We start from the raw sequence: 18,928 nt of genomic DNA, 5'->3' as shown, positions 1-18,928 counted from the left end.
TATTATTATTACACTTGTGCTGCTTAATATTTTGTGCATTTATTTGAAACAGATAACTTCTTATATAACAGATAAATTCTTCCAGAAAAATATAACTGACCCCAAATGTTTGAGAAGTAGTGTACGTTTTACTCATTAAAATGACACAAAAGCAAATGGTCAAATTTCCATAAACAAACTTGCTGTGACTTCAGTAACAGAACGCCATTGCATGCGCATTTGAAATCATTAATTTTCATTTATTTACATGCACTGCCTGTGTTGTTTGTGAGTTTTTGAGTTGCTTGTGAGGCCAAAGAAAATATGCAAATCAACTAATGGTACAAAAATGCCTGCAAAATTAGTTTGGCACTCATTTTGCATGAAGCAATTCCAGATCTTCCAGATTCTGTTCTGTTATGATCAATATAAAGTATACAAAAATGTTTACCATCTACACATTTAAAAATAAATATTCCAAAAGGAGGTTTTCGAAGCCATAGAGCATCTACTTTTGATTCCCCAAAGAACCTTTCAGTGAACAATTCCATTTTTCTTAGTTTGAACCACATTTTAATAATCTAAAGGAACCTTTTTCCATTTTAAAGAACATTTTTCGTATATAAAGATTCCATGGATGTTAAAGGGGTCATCGGATGTGAAATGCACTTTTACATGTTGTTTTAGCATAAATGTGTGTGTACACAACCACCCTATAATGATAAAATCCACCCAGTCAAGCCGTTCTCAGATTCCTGCAAATGTGATGTCATACAAGGCCCCTCCCACGATAGTTGATTGACACTGGTGTCTTACCTTAGACCCGCCCTGAGTGAGCTGTATCAGTCCGCCATTGTTTCACCACCAGAGCAGATGTAGACAAGAATGTCTCCTAAAGCGATTGAAATGTTCTTTTGTTGGATGTAATAACATAGAAGTCGTCATTTACTCCCGAAATCTGAGCTGCTGAAGATGCAGTGGATTACCTTTGATTCTGAAGGGAATGTGCCCTCGATCTACCTAAATGTGTCTATCTTCGCCCAAATCATTTGTGATCGAGCTTCACCTACAGAAGAAATGTGTATACATTTTTTTATGAATCTTTGCAAATCGCCTTTCCTAATAAAGTGCTAGTTAGCAAGTTCCATGACGAATGCAGCTAAAGTTTACAGTCTCTCAGAGAACTGCGCATCATCCCACGGAGGGAGATAGCAGAGCTCATTAGAATTTAAAGGGAAATGCACTGAAATGGCTTGCTGTGAAAAGAGCTGTTTTAGACATGGTAAAAACTGTTTTTTTACACTACCATTGAGAAATTTTAACGTAAGTATGTCATAAAGTTTTCATTAAGACCCTAATGAATCATATCAACTTTAAAGGTTCTCATTAGAACTATAGATGGCGATAAAGAACCTTCATTTTTAAGAGTGTAGTGTAGTGAATAAATAAACTATTGCATAAAAATTGTGAATTCGCCTATGAATATGCACTGCAGAAGTGATGATTTTCAGCAAATACTGACTTAGATTTCCATCTTTAAGTGTAAAATGTGTTTTCAATTCCAAAAACCATTTCATCACAATACATGCGGGAACTGTAAAAAGGCTCAGATGCTCCATGTGACAGGTTCTGTGTTCAATTCTCTTTGAAATGCTCATCCTGACGCATAAAGTGGAGCGTTTGATGAGGGACTGCTGGACGAGGTCACACACCGACTCTTCATGCAATAATGATGAACATGAGGGATTTCTCTATGAGAGGCCTACACACACTTATAATGACATGTGTATTTGTGTATTACATGTGTTTCTGTGTGCATGTGTGAGAACGGAAAGAGAGAGTTTATAAAAGAGGCTCTTACAAACACTTCAACCAGAAAGAGAGAGATGTGACCGAAAGAGAGGGAAAAAAGCTGTATAAACAGAGGCCAGTTTCTGCGTGCAGAAGTAAATAAAGCAGTGCCCTTTGGTAAATGAGGGGTAGATGGCGTTTCATAACTGGCAGACATGGAATTACAAATTTTAATGGTTCACTGTTTCAGGGACGATGATGGGACACACAGAACCACTCGCCGTTATTGAGAGGCTGTCCATTTGAGACGTTATAAACATGCACACATTCAGTGTTCTGAAAGACTCCAGCACTGAATTACACCAGAAATACTAATGTAATGCTAATATAATATTACACAAACATATAAACACACAGGCCACTCTAAAAACTGATAACACTGAGAAGACCTCATGAATAAGATGAAGAAGAGAAGAGAAGAGAAGAGAAGAGAAGAGAAGAGAAGAGACGAGACCCGAAGAGAAGAGAAGAGACGAGACGAGAAGAGAAGAGAAGAGAAGAGAAGAGAAGAGAAGAGAAGAGGAAAAAAAAGGAGACAAAATGAGCCAAAATAAGATCAGAGGAGACTAATTGAGATGAGAAAAACATTATCATTTATATTTAAATTTACTTTTTATTCATACATGTGTATAACAAGGCTCTTATAAATATATATAAATATATATAATTTTATAATATACACTTTTTTTTTTAGTTTGGGGTCAGTATGATTTATTATTTTTTTAAAAGAAGTCTCATGCTCATCAAAGCTGCATTTATTTGATAGTAATTCTATAGCAAAAATTGTGAACTATAACAATTTAAAAGAACTGTTTTCTATTTGAATACATTTTAAAATGTAATTTATTCCTGTGATTCAAAGCTGAATTTTCAGCATCATTACTCCAGTCTTCAGTGTCACATGATCTTTCAGAAATCATTCTAATATGCCGATTTGGAGCTCATTAAACATTTATTTTCATTATTTTCAGTGTTGAAAATGGTATTTTTTTTTGTTGTTGTTGTTGTTTTTTTTAATCAAAATTAACGGTATTTATTTGAAATAGGAATCTTTTGTAAGATTATAAATGTCTTTACTGTCACTTTTGATCAGTGACCATTCAAAAGTCTTAAAAAAAATCTTACTTTGAGTGGTAGCTTATATGGATTTTTTCAAAATAATATAATATATATTTTTTATTTTGGTCAATAAAACAGAACAGTTCCCTTAAGCACCAATTTTCTTTAAAAGTTTTAACCATCCATGCCTGTTTTTCCTGATTTCCTGAGTTCTGTAACCTTGCTGTTCCCAATACATAATTCACCACACCAATGATGTCTTGAAACTTCATGTGTTGATTTCAATCCTCCGATAAAAGAAGAGATAGATAGATAAATAAATAAAGATGAGCGCAGCAGAGACGTAATAGCTATAATGCGTTTAATGGAGCGGCTCATGAGGAAGTGATCCACACGGCCCTCAGAGATATCAGCCCCTTAGGAACGTGTAAGGATTCTGTAAACCACCAAGATGAACCGCACACACTTATGCATCGCCCTAATTATTGATGACATCGGTCAGGCACTGCTCAAAAGAGCTGTTTTCTGGTCTCAGATGTCAAACATATTTGGAGCCAGATTGAATCACACAACCGTCGATAAAACACATCTAGCCGTTCAACTGTTGAGCTCCTGTGGTTAAAAAAAAAAAAAAAAAAAAAAAAAAAAAAAAAAAAAAAAAAAAAAAAAAAAAAAAAAAAAAAAAAAAAAAAAAAAAAAAAAAAAAAAAAAAAAAAAAAAAAAAAAAAAAAAAAAAAAAAAAAAAAAAAAAAAAAAAAAAAAAAAAAAAAAAAAAAAAAAAAAAAAAAAAAAAAAAAAAAAAAAAAAAAAAAAAAAAAAAAAAAAATAAAAAAAAAAAAAAAAAAAAAAAAAGTTGAGCTCCTGTGCGCTGCTGTTACATGCGAGGAACAAATTCACTGACACTCTTCAGTGATCACTCCTCTGACGCCTGGTGAGTTGCAAGCATGCATCCTGCTGTCAGAATTGATTGATGAGAAATCAATGCACGCATGAACAAATCACTACAGTTTACACGCTTTTCTGACTGTTGGTGTCCATCTCATCTCAGAGGAGATTTGATCAATGCTCTAAATCTATAAGCATGTGTCACACATGTGTTCATCAATCAGAGCACAAACTGAAAAAAAATCAAGTTTGCATGAAACATCGACTTTGCCCGAAGCTGATGTGCATCTGAGAGTCATTCAGAGCTAATGAAGTCTTCAAAGATAAACACAGCTTCACCTGAAGGCACTGTACAGATGTTGCAAATAGACTTCAGCTCTCAAATTCTCTTCAAGTGATTCTGGGTGAGATTTATTGACATGAATGAGGTACAATTTATATCATCACTAAATTCTCAGAACAACATCAATAAATCTGGTTATTGTTAACTACACCTAGAAAAAAAGTAGGGTAAGATATTTTATTTGAAAGAATCCTGTTAAACTCACTAAGGCTGCAATTTTTTGATTAAAAAATACAGCAAAAACAGTCATACTATGAAATACTATTCCTGTTTAAAATAATGGTTTTCTGTTTGAATATATTTAAAAAAAATCATTTATTCTTGTGACACAAATAATAATTTTTAGTTCTCGATTTCTCTTTAGGTGATTCTGGGTTAGAATTTTAGAAATTAGAATATTGACTTGTCATGAATGAAGTAACATAAATGTCGTCACAAGTTCTTAAAACAATATCAATAGTTCTGGCTAATGATTATTAACTACAAAAAAAAAAAAAAAAAAGAGCAACAATGAGTGCTGGGAAGCTACATTGTAAATGCCATTTGCCAAGATAAAAGCTAAAGTAGTTAATCTACTGTCAAACAAGTAAAAACAGATATTAACAAAAAATAAAAATAGGTAACTTTAAAGCTATATAATGTGGAATTATCTTGTTAAATATGCAACTATTAAATTATATTATTTTATTTTTGACAGAATCAAATCTTGATTAATTTATGATAAATATAAATAATAAGCACTCTATTGTGATGAACAGTAAATTAACTAAAAATGTTCTTATATATAAGGAAAGATATACTGTATATTGAGTTGCCCATGAAGAACAATAATCTACTCACTTAGAAATAACAATGAAATCAGTTTCCACATCTGTTTTAAACATTAATGATAATAAAAATAATGTTATTGAGCAGCAAATCAGCATATTAGAATGATTTCTGAATAATCATGTGACATTGAAGACTGGAATAAATAAACTAAAAATTCAGCTTTTTATCACAGGGATAATTACATTTTAAAATATATTCAAATAAAAAACAGTTCACTGTTTTTACTATATTTGTAATCACATAAATGCAGCCATGGTTTCAAAAACACCCCAAAATGACCCAGTGAGTGGCAGTGCATCTGTAGGATTTTCACGGCCCTCCAGGAGTCCACAGACCTCAGGGTGAAAGAGAGGAAACACCTCGGTGATTGGCTTGAATCTGGCATTTGATAGTAACACAACAGTGCATTCATCAAACGGGCCGTGAGCTTCCCTACAGCGAGACGCTTCATTCAGTCTGACACAGGTTTGACACCTTACCAACAGAAAAACCAGACAGCATAAACAGCCAAAGGGAAAAAGTCATGAAACGCTGACAAAAAAAAATGAGGCCAGATAGGAAATAAGCCAAAGGAAATGACGGGACATTGTAATGAACAATATCTCTTCAGAAACACACACTCACAGAGAAGTCAGTAGGTTTTGACGTGTGTGTGTTTGGTGCATGTCTTCTCCATGTGTCTAAAAAAGGCTCTAATGGGATCTCTAAATATAGATCCTTCATGATATTCAGGTCTGATTCTGGCTGTAGCCTCTTCGCCCTCTGGCACTTCATCTGCCTGAGCATTTCTCTGTCTGATGAAGCAGTACACTTATGAATGCCGGACGTTCCTAGAGATCCAGGATCCTTTCTCCAGTCAGTGTCGTCACTCAACTTTGGCAAACGTGAGCTTAAAAACTTCACAGTAACATGTATTTCAGAATTATGTTATGTTTCTTCCTTAGGTTAACACAGTAGTTGTTTAACAGAACGTCTAAACTTTTCAAAGCACTGAATATGCTGTAATTCTGATGGATTTTTATTAAAGAGAAGCTCATACGTAATATCACACCTCTCATCAAAAATCTATAGTTTACTTACATAGTTAAAGAAATCTTTGTAATCAATAAGTATAAAATGAGAGCTTTTTTTAGCGGTTTTCATAGTGGTTCCTGGCCTCCACGTCGTGCACTTAATACGGAAAGCCATTGATTATCCCTTACTAGTTTGAAAAAAAACATTCAAACATATGTATGTATGAACATATCTACAAATAAATATATCTAAATTAAATATATCTACTAAAAACAATTCAAAAAAAAAAAATACAAAAATTACTACTTAATAAAAAAACTTATGTTTTGATTCTAAAACTGAGCGAGAAATAAATGTGACCGTACTATTAAATGCACAGTAATATTTAGTTTTATCTATATATTGCTGACATTTAAGCCAAGAAGAGTCCTGCCTTCTGATAATGTCTCTACAGTATTCTCACATATATTACAGGGGGACTGGAAAAACTGATGTGTGAACTTCTGATTGTGGGGGATATGAGCTGCTTTGGAGTGATTTCATCTCTGCACTTTGTATTTTTTGGAGAGCTGTTCCTCGCCAGGATGACGTTGTTGTTACGCACAACTCCATGTCATCATAATGCAAGTCCTGTGGGGCCTTCACTTGTGTGTATGACACTTCACACACACAGCCAGCACGCACACACACACACACACACATTCCACACTCACACCAGAAGCATGATATGCTTGGCTCCAGGACAGAGCAGAATAAACATTCTCTCTCTCTACACACATACTAACATCTTACACCAGCAAAACCATTCACACTCTTCCTCGCAAAACACACACACACACACACACACACACACACACACACACACACACACACACACACACACACACAGCTAATACACAGTAAAACGGTACAACAGCCCTGACGCGCTGAGCTCATCAGAAAGGGCATTTGCATTTTGAATCCGAGAGCACAACGGGAATCTTTTGTCGTTTATGACACTACAATAAGCAGCAATTCCATGCACAAACAAACGCTGATTGAATTCTTGGTGCGCGGAATAAAAGAACGAGGCGGATCCTATCAGATCAGAAAGAACAATCTCTGGGGCTGTGTTTATCCCTGCGGCTTCCGATTTATGATTCCTTTTTATAATTGTTTACTTGATAGCACAATCTGACATTGAGGTTTTTTAAGAAAAATACATAAAAATTATTATCCATTGCAGAGATTTATAGAGAAACAAACAGATGGGTGATAGTTGAGCTAGTATTTAGAAATCAGAAGCCACACAAACACTTAAGGTTTCATCCCCGGATGCAAGCATTGACCTTTTGACCTTTCACTCACACAAATCTTTACATTCTCTAGTTTTAAAATAGTTTCTGTAGCCATAGCAACCGGCATTCTATTGTGTCAATTTCTTTCTCATTTTCATGGGTGATCGCTGATCAGAAATAAGAAATTTTGCAAAGAAGTTCAATAACTTGAATAACATCTTAAAAAACAAAATAAAAAAAACAAAACAACCACAACATCCCAACCATAAAAACTTAAAACTTACAAATGAAATTATTTTTTATTTTTTTATTGTTTTTTTTGTTTGTTTTTTGTTTGTTTGTTTTTTTACAATAAAACATTGAACTTTATCAAATATAAAAGTGTGTTATTGTTGAGAATCATATTTGATAATTCAGGATTTTATGGCTCATATAGTATTATATAGTAATAATATGGAGGACAAAACACCTCAGTTTTATTTAGAGGCCCAAACTGAACCAAAATATGATATTTATATGCACAAAAAGTAAGATGAAATTCAAATAGCTTGTAATGTAAATCAGTGAGATATTTATAATAGAATACTTATATAAAATCATGTGAATATCAGTTGTCACTCTATCTCCCAATAACATTTCTAATATAAAGATGAGTTTTAAATGCTTAGTTTTATGATCAAAGCTCTGTAGTTTTTATTGTTTGGGGGCAAACATATAATGCAATGCAATACAATGATGATGAAGAGATAACAATGTTCCTCAAAAAGCCTGATGCTAATATTTGATACTCACATTTTAACATGATTTTTCTAAAAATGGATTAATAGATTTTCAAAGTTGCCAATCTTTAAATATTAAAAGGATTCACATCCAAAAGAAACATACAGTACTACTTTCTGAAGGTGGATTTCAAAGTCTTTCAATTGCTAAAAAAGTATGATTTGCCTCAATATGACGAATCACTTGTTGTATTCCTCAAATGTAAGTTACTTTGTATAAAAGTGTCTGCTGAATGAACACATTTAAATGTAAATGTAGCAATCATGCAACAGAAGGCATGTAGTATGTGTACTACTGATAATTTAGAGGCTTTAAAAATGTGCATACCAATCAAGATACAGTAGCCTTTACAGGGTTAAATCAGTAGCCTAACCCTAAGTATAAGCAGTTGTTATGATGCTTGATTTAACAAATACTGCTAATTACATTTATATGCTCATAGCTAATGCTGCGCTCCAAGCAATGTTAATCAGCATGGAAATATTGCATAACTCAAGCAAGACGAATGGTTTACTATAATACACTGTTTACGGGAAGGGTTTACTCGAGGGTCATGACACTCACACGTCGGGTTATTAACGTCAGCTGTTAGTGTGTGCACTGAATGAGTGTGTGTGTGCCACTCAGATGACAAGTTCTCAAATGTAGTGTAGTAATTAAATAAAAACTGCACTCCTGTGATGAGCATCCCACTCACAGAAATTATTAGGTTTCTTGTGTTTGCATAAAGTTCACAGTTTTGTTTAACAGTTAAGAAAGCACATCAATGTGTTTCAGGCCTTCCGTTAAAACTTCTTATGCAAATGTCAATTAGCACACACTTGAGGCAGCATAACCATGCAAGCGGTGTGAAGGAAAGCAAGGTGGCGTAAATCACTTGATTTCCTATTTCCTGTCTATCACGGCCCCTTAAGCTTCTTTCATATTAAATGCACCTGGGGTCTCTTCCTCTTCACCTTGCAGCCTGACACAGGTGTTAGAATAAACAGTTTTAATTTGATTTAGTCTCATATCCTGAATGAGGGACATCACAGACAGTTTGGCCTCCAAACTCAGAACTTTTTAGACTGGAAGGTTAAAACATGTAACACAAAGAAATCCATGATTTTTTAAACATCTCTTGAAACGATGGATGGAGTGTAAGTTCACTTGGCTGTACTGCCCTCTGCTGCCCAAAATTAAATTGTCATAAAGGAGATGCTTTATTAAAAACCGAATAAGTGTCGGTTTAAAGTGGTTACACTGAAAATTAGAACACTTACGTATATTTTATTTTTGAGGATGTCAGACCTCCATTATTTAGTTTTCACGTTAATATTCTTTGATGCACTTTGCAACACTGATAAAATGTTGAAAAGGATCTTTATTCATTATTTTAATTAGTTGTATTTTATATACATATGTGTGTGTGTGTGTGTGTGTGTGTGTGTGTGTGTGTGTGTGTGTGTATATATATATATATATGTGTGTATATATATATGTATATATTATATATATATATATATACAGTACCTTCAAATATACATTAGCCCATATTTGTCCATGCTTTCTAAGCATTGTTATGAAACAAATTACATTAATATTGTGTATGCTTCCTGGTTCCTGTTTTTTGTGTGTGTGTGTGTGTGTGTGTGTGTGTGTGTGTGTGTGTGTGTGTGTGTGTGTGTGTGTGTGTGTGTGTGTGTGTGTGTGTGTGTGTGTGTGTAATTCATGGGCAACTACTGGTGTTTCCAGTTTGTAAATGTTTTATAAAAAAAAAAAAAAAAGTTTATAGCCAAACCAATTTTAGTACACTCACACACACACACAAATAAATAAATCTAGAATATTTTGGAGCAACTGAGTAAAAAAAATCCTATACAGCCAATTAACCTACACCGGGGGCGCTGTGGCGCCATGGAAAAGCCGGAAGTGATGCGGAAGTAAGCAAGCCATGACATCACAAAGTGAAAGTATGGCAGCGTCTATTGAAGTGGAATTAATGTTCATCACGTTTGCTCTCTGTAACGCACTTTACGATCACACAAACTTCTACACGAATATGCGTCCAGTGCAGGGTGGTCATATGATGTTTATCTTTGATTTGCAGATGGACGCACGCGCAGGGATTCTGGGAACGCGCAGGGAAAACAGGTGATTTAAACACGGGTGAGAATAATGTGGCAAAAAACTCTAAACACAGCTTATGTATTGTTTAATGTTTTATTTATTTATTTATTATATCCTATATTATATCAAATTAGTTAAGACCTTTAGATGATTGTTATTCTCAGATTATTGTCTTTTTTTTTAAAATGCAACGTTTCCAGTTCTGCATACTTATTTGCATTTTATGTATATTAACCAATCCTTATATTGGTTGATCTAGTTAATAGTTTTCAAGTAATTTGATGCCAGGAACTCCCAAAAATAAAATTATGAGCGCATCTTACTCACTCCTTAAAATATATTCACAGCTGTTTTTTATGTATTATAAATGATTATTTTTTTCTTAGATAAATAAAAGTGACACAAACGAGATAATTGTTGACATAAAAAGTGAAACTGATTTATTTAGTTACTTTTTTTCATATCATTTTATAATTTCTGTATTTTAAAATGTATTGATGTATCTTTAACTCTTTTAGTTCTTCAGATTTGAGTCAAAATTATGTGCACTTTTACCTTTTTAATGCAGAAAACTATGCTTTCTCATTCTAATCTACATTTTAGGTAGAACATCCTCAGCAATGGCTGCAGAAGGAAACCCAGACCCTGAATCCAGTGATCAGGGTTTGGAAGCAGAGCTTGTGTCTTTGAGATCACAAGCAGAGGCGCTGCGACAGGAGCTGAAGACATGTAAAGATGAACTTCAGAAGTTACAGAAGCAGCTCAGCCAGAGCAAACGACTCCAGAAGACCACAGAAAGCTACAATGAAGATCTCAGACAGCAGGTGAGCCAGGTGCGTGGTGGAGAACAGGGACAGTTGATGGTTTAAGGAGCATTTTGAGGCTCTCAGAACATGACCAAATAAAAGTCAACACAAGAAGATAGTTGATTATATTGTGTCTGTGTTGCTGTTTAGGTTGATAAACTGAGTGCAGAAATCCATGAGCGAAAGAAGAGAGAGAGCGCCAGCCAATCCTGAGCCACCAAATGAATCAAGTGATGTTCCACAGACAGAGGTATGAGAAGTGTTACTTAAGTGTGATTTATTTCTAAGAATAGATCTGGGCATTTATTAATGTCAGTATTAACATAGTTTGCATGTGTTGCATTTTGAGATGAAAAATTACCAAAAGTCTAAAATATGGCCAATATAATCTAACATCAAGTCTAAATTATCTGTATAATGGCTAAAATAATATAACAAATCACAATAAAATACAATAATTTTAAAGTGTAGCCAAAATAATCTGACATTTTTCTAAAAAAATATATAATAAAAATAAACTAATCTAACATATTGCCATAAACCTGAATTACTTCCAAAACAACCCAATTTACAGACATAACTATCTATATTATGGCAAAATGATAAAAACACTTTAAAAATGTCCAAAAAGTAGCCAAAACTATTAAAACGTATAGTCAGAACAATCTAATGTATAGTCAAAACAATGTGTATTATGGCTAAAATGATAAAACATATCACAAAGAAATTGGAATATGGCCAAAAAATAGACAAAACTAATAAAGCATAGTCGAAACAATCCAATGTATAGTCAAAACAATGCAAATTATGACTAAAATGATAAAACATGTCACAAAAATTTTTAATATGGCCAAAAAATAGACAAAACTATTAAAACATAGCCAGAACAATCCAATGTGTAGTCAGAACAATGCAAAATTATGACTAAAATTATAAAACATATAAAAAAGAAATTAGAATATGGCCAAAAAATAGACAAAACTATTAAAACATAGCCAGAACAATCCAATGTATAGTCAAAACTATGTGTGTTATGACTAAAATGATAAAACATGTCAAAAAAAATTTGAATATGGCCAAAAAAAATAGACAAAACTATTAAAACATAGCCAAAACAATCCAATGTGTAGTCAGAACAATGCAAATTATGACTAAAATTATAAAACATATAAAAAAGAAATTAGAATATGGCCAAAAAATAGACAAAACTATTAAAACATAGCCAGAACAATCCAATGTTTAGTCAAAACAAATGGTATTATGGCTAAATGTTAAAACCAATCACAAAGAAATTTAAATATGGACCGAAACTTGACAAAACAGCCTGAAATATGGCCAAAATAATCCAGCACAGTGAAAATATAACTCAAGCGCTTTAAATTAAGGCCAAATTACTATTCAAATGTATAAAATATGGACAACATAATCCTATTTTGGATTTTGGCACAAATGTAGCAAAGAAAGAAAAAATATAAAATAATAATAATAATAAAAAACCTCAATAATTTAGTCAAATCAATTTTATATCTAACATGGCCACAATAACCCAGCAGATACCGAAAATAGTCTAAAATGTGATTTGAACAATACAACGGGTCACTAAAACAATATAAAATACAACCAAAATGATCAAATATTCAGCTGAAACAAATATAGTAGTATGCAGCCAGTAATTATCATTTAAAGTAATAATTATTAGCCAGTTTCTTGACTGTGCAAACATGTTCTCTATAGCAGACATGCTGAGAGCAACAGCAGAGCAAGCATTGAACCAGACCAACTTTGTGTTTGATGAAAGTTCCGGCATGTACTACGACCACAGCACTGGATTCTACTACGACTCTGTAAGATGTTCTGCTCTTGGAATGCTTGACTGCTCTTTGTGTAATCTTAATGGCCTGTGTTAATGTGTTTTTTCCTCTTCCCTCAGTCCAGTCAGCTGTACTATGATGCTAACACAGGCATGTACTACTACTACGACCCAGAAAGTGGAAAATACCAATTCCACTCTAGGATAGAGGTGTCTACAGCACACTCCGAAGTGGAGCAGACGCCACAGAGGAAGACCAAAGACTGGAAAAACAGGAAGTCGGTGAAGAACACAGATAAAGCTTCCTGTCCTGATGGAGGGGTGAGATGCACACGGACACACATTGTCACTGCATACTTTTGTGGTCTAAGAGATTTGTGTTTGTTGGTTCACACTCAGTCTTCCTCAGCATGAAATTTAGTTTGTCAATCACACCATCTTGAGTCTCAGTCTCAGTTTTTATTCACTACTACTTTTATTCACTACTGTTCGGGATCAGTACATTATTTTTATATTTTTTTTTTTTTTAGAAATAATTATTCAGTATGGAAACATTAAATAGATTAAAAGTGACAGTAAAGACATTTTATAATGTTTTAAAAATTCTATATGAAATAAGTGCTTTTTCCACAAAAATATTAAGCAGTGCACCTTTTTGCAACATTGGTAATAATAGCATATTAAAACCAGCAAATCAGCATATTAGAATGATTTCCGAAAGATCATGTGACACTAAAGACTGGTGTAGTAATGCTGAAAGTTCAGTTTCGCATCACAGGAATTCTAAAATATATTTAAATCAAAAACAGTTATTTAAAATTGTAAAAAATATTACACTATATATATATATATATATATTATATATATATATATATATATATATTGTGTTTTTCAGCAAATAAAGCAGCTTTGTTGAGCATAAATTATATGAAACAAAAAAAATTACATTTTTAGAATTTTCTTCCTTTAGTTTTTCTTTAACCTGGTTTATTGTATTTGATTTAACATTTTATTGATGCTGTTTTGATTGGGGAATCATGCAGTGTCAGCTTGTTTTGCATCACATTTTCTTGAACTAACTCAAAACTGAGACTCAAGTAGACCTTGAAAGCAAATCCGAATCTTACATTTTCACCTCAAATCAATGTGAAGACACTTTTGGCAACGTCTTGATTGGCTGAGTGTTTGCTCACTGACAGGACCATAAAGAGGCGGGGCCTGAGATTGTCAGACAGTCTGAAAACCACCACCGAGGGAAGAAGGATGATTCATCTTCAGTTAAAAAAGGACGAAAGTCTCGGTCCCGAAGCCCACAATCCAGGCACACCAAGAGCCGAAACAGAAGCAGAGATCGCTCCACGAACAGAAAGAAAACCCGGAGGCGGAGCGAATCACATTCTGAAGACTCACACAGCAAGAGTTGGAGAGAAGACGGGTCGAATTTCTGATGACACCCACAGCAGAAAGAGAAAGAAGAAGAGGAAAGAAAGGAAGAGATCGTGTACTGAGACACACAGAGAAAGGAAGTCACGCTCTGATAATGTGAGCGGTGAGAGCGAACAGGAGGATGGTGAGATCACAGAATCAGATGGAGAGAAAGAACTTTCTTCTGCAGCATCATCATCATCATCCTCCTCGTCTGCATCTCCTGTCCAACCAGAACATGACAGTCCTGAGAGCGAAATGGAAACGCAGATGCAGGAAGGAAGGGTGAGGAGGGAAGCAAACATAGTTTCATGTTTCGTAGAAGCACAGTTATTTTGAATGTGCATCATGCCATATTTTGCACTACTGAAATATTTTACTTTTGTCTATTCGTAATGTGTATGATGTCTATATTTCAGAAGCCTGGCCACCGTGTGTCCGGGTAACTGTGGTTCGCTCTCCTGTGCTGCAGACAGGAACCCTCTTCATCCTCACAGCAGATACAGTCGCCACCATCAGCCGGTCAGTACAGTTGTGTGTGTAGTTCTGTTCATCATTTGCATTGACAAGTTAACATGTTTGTGTGTATCTATTTGCAGAGAGAAAGACATGAATCATGCCATCAGAATCCCCGAGATGGGAGTCAGCAAGGTAAAAACAAACTATACACATATTCTTGACCAAAAGCACTTTTACAGTGACATTAAACAATCTAAAGTGCTGAGATTGATGCATTTTTATGGTCAGATGTCTTGTGATAATGATCATAGCCTGAAACATACTTTCTAAATCCCTTGTTTATTTTAAAGAATTATCTTAAAACATCATTAAAAATGCATTTTACTCCTTTAAAGTTTGGGGGTCGCTTATATATATATATTTTTTTCTCTCTTTTATTGCCAAGGCTGCAGTTAAATACAGTAAAAACAGCAATATTGTGAAATATTACAATTTAAAATAACCATTTCATATTTTCATTTTTTTTAAATGTGATTTATTTCTGTGATTTGAATGCTGATCATTACTGCAGTCTTGTCACATGATCCTTCAGAAATCATTCTAATATACTGATTAACTGCTCAAGAAACATTGTTGTCAATGTAGTATTTTTGTGGAAACCATGATTCACTTTTTTCCATTTTTAAAAAAAAATCCAGGCTCATTTTTAGGATTCTTTTAATAGAACGTTAAACACAATTTAGTTGAAATAGAAACATTATAAATGTCTTCACTGTCACTTTTAATCAATACAGTGCATCCTTGCCGAATAAAAGTTTTAATATCTTTAAAAAAAAAAAAAGACAGACCCCTAACATTTGAACTGAAGTTCATTTCTAAAGAAAATAGTATAAAACAAACACCAGGAACATGTTTTAAATCAGTAAACAGGATTTATATGATTGCATTTTGACAGTGTTTTCACTCCTTGTTGATGGTTTTTCTCTCTATCTCTGTTTGTAGTCCCATGCAGAAGTGTATTTTGACCAGGAGCAGCAGTGCTATATGCTGACAGATCAGGGTAGTCAGAACGGCACCGTCCTCAACGGGAACAGAATACTGTAGGTAACACAAACACAGCTGTTCTCTCCCAACATTCTTTCACACACATCGCAATATGAGGACGTTTATCAGAATGTAAATATGTTTTCTGTGTCCCTGCAGCCCAAAGTTCGCTGTGACCCCTGCCCTCTGACCCACGGAGATGAAGTAAAGATGGGAGAAACGGTTTTGTCTTTCCACATCCACATGGGAACGGACACATGTGACGGCTGTGAACCAGGACAGATCATTGCACACCTGAGCCGCCATAAGAAAGACGACACCTCTGGTATGTATATGCACGCACATATTGAAGACATCAAATTAGCATCTTTGCATGCTTCTGCTCACAATAATTAAAGGCTGATGCTTTACTATTAATCAGTTGCAGCTCACATTTTTTTGTTTCAGGGACTGTTCTCAGTAAAGAGGACAAGGAGCTTCAACGACAGAAAGAACTGAAGATGATGAAGGTTAAATATGGTCTTAAAGTAAGTTTTTATGTCCTGTACTAGCTCTTTTGCTGGTAAAACATGTTTTAAAGCATGTAAAGTCAGGTGTGTTTGTGTTGGTTTTGTAATGGTATGTGGTCAGTGCTGCCCTCCTATGGTCAGCATGTAGATAGTCACTCTATTCCTAGGTGATGGAAGCTACAACAGGTATAATATTTGACCACTAAAACAATGCTAAGACAAGCATCACTGTTATTATGTGCATGCATTTCATACTAAGGTTTGTTACCTAGTCTTAAGCTTACAGTGACTACACAGTGGTTCTCATCCTTTGAAGTCAACCAGTGTTATTTTAGTATCATCGATACTATTATGGTTTTTGTTAGTATTTTGAATAAGATTTTATTGTGTTTAATTTTAAAGTTTTAATAATTTTGTTGTGTTTTTATAAGTTTGATTTTATATATATATATATATATATATATATTATATATATATATATAATATATATATATATATATATATATATATATAAGTTTACTTTATAATAACTTTTTAATTGTATTTCAGTTAAGGTTTATTTCTTGTAACCTAATTACACTTTTTATTTTCTTTTAGTTAATAATAACAACCATATGTCCAACATAATATTTGAAAGCAAGATATAATCATATTATTCAGCAAGAAATATGATTCCATTTCTTGATTTTATATTATTTTTAATGTATAGTTAACTAAAACAAAAAATAACTTCAAATAAAAAAAACACTAAAAACATTACTTGAAATAAAATAAACACTAAATGAAATAAAATGTAAAAATCTCATTATTATTTTAACATCACAGATGGAAGAAATTACATAAAAAAAAAAATAACCATTTAGAGATGACAAAGGATTACTAGAACTTTAACTGTAAAGTAAATTAAAATAAAAACATATTTATATATGTTTAGAATGTGTGTGTGTATATATATATATGTGTGTGTGTGTGTGTGTGTGTGTGTGTGTGTGTGTGTGTAAGTATAGAAAGATATATAATATTCTAATTCAAAATATTACCAAAATCTGTAATAGTATAACTATAATGATAATTTAATCATTTAAATGCTTACAAAACTCCTTCCAAGGGGGGTCATCTGTGACTTCTTTAGAAAGACTCTTCTGACAAGGAACAGGAATCAACTGCCTTAAAAACCACCCAGTAAACCATCTAGTAATGCCAAGCTATCTCCCTGAACACCCTTGCCTTGTAGCCAGTTCTTACGTGTTTTTGTTGTGTTGTGGCATTGCTATTAAGTTGTTGTTGATGTATTATTTATTTTGTAGCATAATTCAGAAAATCTACTTCATTTTGTTGTGTTTAAAGACATTTGTATTTTCAGCACTACTAGTTGTGTCTTGAAACTGTTTACTATACTTGCCTTAACAAAGACTTGTGTGTACATGTGTTTGTGTTTCAGAGCAGTGATTATGAGGAGCAGAAGGCCCTGAAGAACAGCAGATATAAAGATAGAGCAGAAAACCGCCGGCAGACAGTCGGGAGCGAGGGAACATTTCAGCGAAATGATGCTCCAGCTTCTGTTCATGTGTACGTAACCTATTCAGTCAAACATTTACCCCTGTAAAGCAGACCTGCACTACAGTAGACATCTTGCGCAACAATATGAAGTCTTATCTAGGTTAAAGCATGCTTGTGCTTTTTCTCCTTGTGTGTGTGTGTAGTGAAATCGGAGATGAAAATAAGGGTAGAAAGATGCTGGAGAAGATGGGCTGGAAACGAGGAGAAGGGCTCGGCAAGGACGGCGCTGGAATGAAGGATCCGGTAATACTGATTTCTCCTCGTTGTGTTAACATATGGTGTCATGTGTCATGCTAGTGCGTGAGATTTACACTCACTTCTCTTTGTGTGTGTGCCGTAGATTCAGCTGCATGTGCGCAAGACTCAATCCGGTCTTGGTTCTGGAGCTGCCGTGTCGGTAGAGGATGCTTCACTCACAAAAAACAAACAAAAACCAGCGGAACTGGCAACGTGCGCGGGAACGCTTCTCTGACGCCTGCCAGGGTGACCCCGCCCATCCCGAAACCGGCCTATCAACTAAAGCCTGGGTGAAAAGTCAGGACACAGAGTGACTACTTTGAATCTGACGCCAGACATGGCCATTATTTGGCCAACTTTTCTAGTAATTTCAGTGGAAGACCTTATTCTTATGAGGTTTGTAAATAGACGCAAGTTTGTTTTAAAGATTGCTGGTCTGAGAGAGTGTGTTTTTGTTTACAGTGAAATTCAAAAACAGAATGTCTTGGACAAATAAACAATAAAAAGCAGTACATGCATTCCTGTTTTTACATTTATAATAGATTTGCATCATAAAATTAAATAGTTAAGTCCATACTGCGTAAGAATGTGTACAAAAAAGTTCCATCCAACAATACAGTATCTATAAATACATATGTTTTTACAGTCTATGGTCACAACAACAATGTTTATCAGGCATCTACATTGTCAGCTGAGGAGATTACAAAGATAAAACAAGTGGTTTTTTTGGGAACTGAAACTTGAAATGTGGAGTTATCTGCTTATGTCAAAAAACGACTGTTGGAGTTAAACTTTCTATATTTCTATATATATATATATATATATATATATATATATATATATATATAAGTTACCTGTATTTTTTTAAGTTACTATTACTTAATCAAAACAACCCAATTGCAGTTTGATTGAAATTACCTGGAATGCACAATTAAAAATAAAAATTCTAA

At 34.0% G+C, this 18,928-nt stretch overlaps 1 pseudogene; it reads left to right on the top strand.

The window, feature by feature from the left end:
• Window positions 1–9,945: 9,945 nt before the first annotated feature.
• Window positions 9,946–18,487, top strand: LOC122134571 (annotated as a pseudogene).
• Window positions 18,488–18,928: the final 441 nt, after the last annotated feature.

Source organism: Cyprinus carpio, chromosome B21 (assembly GCF_018340385.1).
Source record: "Cyprinus carpio isolate SPL01 chromosome B21, ASM1834038v1, whole genome shotgun sequence".
In the NCBI taxonomy this organism is placed as follows: Eukaryota; Metazoa; Chordata; class Actinopteri; order Cypriniformes; family Cyprinidae; genus Cyprinus; species Cyprinus carpio.
This window is presented reverse-complemented; position numbering and strand designations above follow the sequence as displayed.